Source organism: Mandrillus leucophaeus, unplaced genomic scaffold (assembly GCF_000951045.1).
Source record: "Mandrillus leucophaeus isolate KB7577 unplaced genomic scaffold, Mleu.le_1.0 Scaffold296, whole genome shotgun sequence".
NCBI classification, from domain to species: domain Eukaryota; kingdom Metazoa; phylum Chordata; class Mammalia; order Primates; family Cercopithecidae; genus Mandrillus; species Mandrillus leucophaeus.
Genome location: NW_012103098.1, coordinates 1,975,124 through 1,978,173, shown reverse-complemented (window position 1 = coordinate 1,978,173; position 3,050 = coordinate 1,975,124).

Sequence of the window (3,050 nt, the reverse complement as noted above, 5' to 3'; positions counted from 1 at the left end):
CCGCCGGGCCTCGCCTCCCGCCCCTGGGTCCCTGGAGGCCCGACTCGCGCGGCGCCTCCTCCTCGCTGTCTCTTCTTTCGGTCTCAAGAGTCTTTCTCGGTCCCTTCATCCGTCTCTGGGCTGGGCGTGGCTCCAGTCTCCACCATCCCCCTTACTGCCCCACCCCTCCGCCCCTCTGAGACCCCTCCGCAGGGTGGCCCCTGCCCGGTGTGGTCTGCACCCGCCCCCAACCCAGATGCCACTCGCGTTGTGGGGGCTCTGCCAGGTGAGGGGAGGGAGGGGGGAGTCCTCCTGGCTGGTGGTGGAGAGGCAGAAGGAGAGCACCATCGGAACTGCTCCCACTTCCCCAATTCCCTCACTCTTGGGGCACAGGAGAGCCCCACTGAGCCCCCACTTAAACCTGGTCAGAAGGATTTGCTGTGAGTGTGTGGGGGGGTCCCCTTCTCTGATGCCTACCCTGTATGCATGGACGCTATCTCCTTGTGCTAAGTCACTGGTATCTGGGTGTGTGGGTATGTCGTGTGTCTGTGTCAGCTTCTGTGCTGTCACTGTGGGACTTGCCTGTGCATGTGTGTCCTTTTTCGCATGTGTGGCTTGCTTGTGTGAATGTGTGTATGTCTGTTTGTGTCCTGAGGCTCTGTGTGTGTCTTTTGCAACTGTGTGTACCATTCTTGGTGTTTTTGTTGTCACCAGACTTGTGTGTGTGTGTGTGTCCTTGTCTGCCAGTGTGTGTGTCCCTGTGTGTCTGGAGATTTCAGTGTTGCCTACTGGGTATATCATGGTGACCAACTGGCCACGAGTACCTTAGATCTGTTAATTGTGGAAGCCCCTGGTGTTGGGTGCCTGCCCACCAGGCTCATGTGTGAGTGTATCTGTATGAGTGTGTGTATGTGCGTGTACTCATGTGTGGCTCTCCCTCTGCCACTGAGCTTCTGTGACCAGGCTCACCTGGTCACTAAGGGAGGGGACTGATCCCTGGGGTTTCCTCGTTCCTACTGTGGAGTGAGCTGGGGCGTGGTGGGCAGGCCAGCAGAGGGAGGCTGTATGGCGCATGTGTGATGTGTGCAGTTGTGTGTGTGTGTGAGACAGAGAGGTGTGGAGGTGTCTGGGCAGCTGTACCTGGCTGAGGGGTGGTGTGAGGGCTATGTGATGGTACAGTACTGGGGTAAGCCTGGCAGTGTGTGGTCATGGTAGGAGTGTGTGACTGGTGGGACACAGTCTATGCTTGGGGAGTGACTGTGATTGTGGGGAACGGAGAGTGCCTGGGCGTGGGTGTTAGCGGCAGGAGGGGGTGTGACAAGGTGTGTGGTGACAGTGCTAGGAGGGAAGGTGAGAGCCCAGTGTGGGTGTGTGAGTGTGTGGGAGACCATGAGGATGTGGGTGTGCACATGGAGAGGGCTAGAGGGCAAGTCTTGGGGTTAGCAGTGTTGTGACCAAGACCTCGGGCTCTGGATCCAAGAATGATTTGGGCTCCAATACTTGCTTGTGCCTGTTAAGAGCAAGAGACCCAAGCTAGGCCTCTCAAGGCTGAGTGTCTTTATCTGCAGAATGGAGAAAGTTGTGTGGACAAAAGGTCCTATGTTAAAGGTCCTTTAACACAGTCTTGGCCCATAGTGAGAACACAGCACATGTGAAGTCTTATGTTGTCACCACCCCTGGCTATATGGTTCCCATTCTCCTGGGAGCTGGGGTTAAAGAAAGCCCAGACAGTATCCAACCCAATTTCCTGCCTGTCTGTTGCCCCTTCCCGTCTCCTTGACCAAGCAGCTTGAGGGAGGGAGGATGCCCAGACAGAGCCCATAGTACCCAGCCCTGTTCAGCCTGCATGACAGCCCCTCCCTCACCAGCCCTTAGTGTCAGTAGCAGCAATGGGGGAGAGAGGGGTGGGGAGTGATTCAGAGCTGTGACTGCAGGGCGCTGACACCATTTAGCTGGCACAGTTTAGATTAAAATTAGAAATAATTTAAAGTACAGACGAAAAGATAAAGCCAAGGATGCCTCTATCCCCAGGGAATGGTGATGGGGGTCTCCAGCTGGGGGAGGGGCTCACATTTGGGGAGCAGAATCTTTCTTAGAGGCTTGAGCTGGCCGTCAGAAAAAATGCTTAGGCCTTTCAGCCAGGAGACACAGAGTTCCTTGCTACCTTTGCCATTTCTTCCTTCCAGGATATCTCCAGGCCTCAGTTTTTTCAGCTGTGTAATGGGCACAATAGTAATGTGAGAATAACCTGAACTATAATGCACAAAACAAGAGATTAAAAAATGTCACTCTTCAGGCTGGGCACAGTGGCTCACACCTGTAATCCCAGCATTTTGGGAAGCCGAGGCGGTGGATTACTTGGTCAGGAATTTGAGACCAGCCTGGACAACATTTTGTCTCTACTGAAAATACAAAAATTATCTGGGCACGGTGGTGCGTGCCTGTAATCTCAGCTGCTCAGAAGACTGAGGCACAAGAATCACTTGAGACCAGGAGGTGGAGGTTGCAGTGAGCCAAGATTGTGCCACTGCACTCCAGCCTGGGCGATAGAGCGAGACCCTGCCACATTAAAAAAAAAAAAAAAAAAATCAGTCATTTGGCATTCTCAACGTGAGTCCAGCGCAGGAGCTGGCACGCCACATCATTGGAACCTCAGAACCACCTGGGGAGAGGGGGCTAGTAGTTTCTCCATTAAAAAAACTGAGGCTCAGAGGAATTGCCCCAGGCCATAAAGTGGTGTGATACTTCATTGCACCCTAGGACTCCTAAGCCTGCAGGGCAACCTCCCGCAGACAGGAGAGTCGGGAACAGGTTTTTGCTGTGTTATTGGCTTCCTCACCAGGCTGTAAATGTGCTGAGGGCGGGGACACAGTGTTCCAGCCCCTAACATGGAATGGACACATAGTGGTGTCCAGGAAAAGTTGGACCCAACACTACATTTCAAGGAAGGGAAAGCCACATCCAGAGAGACCCAAGGTTTTAGGGCCAGGAGAGACTGAACTGGGCCTGTCAGCCATGCCGGGACTGGCGGATGGGGAGAGCCTGTTTGGCGGTGCCTCCCGGTTCAGCTG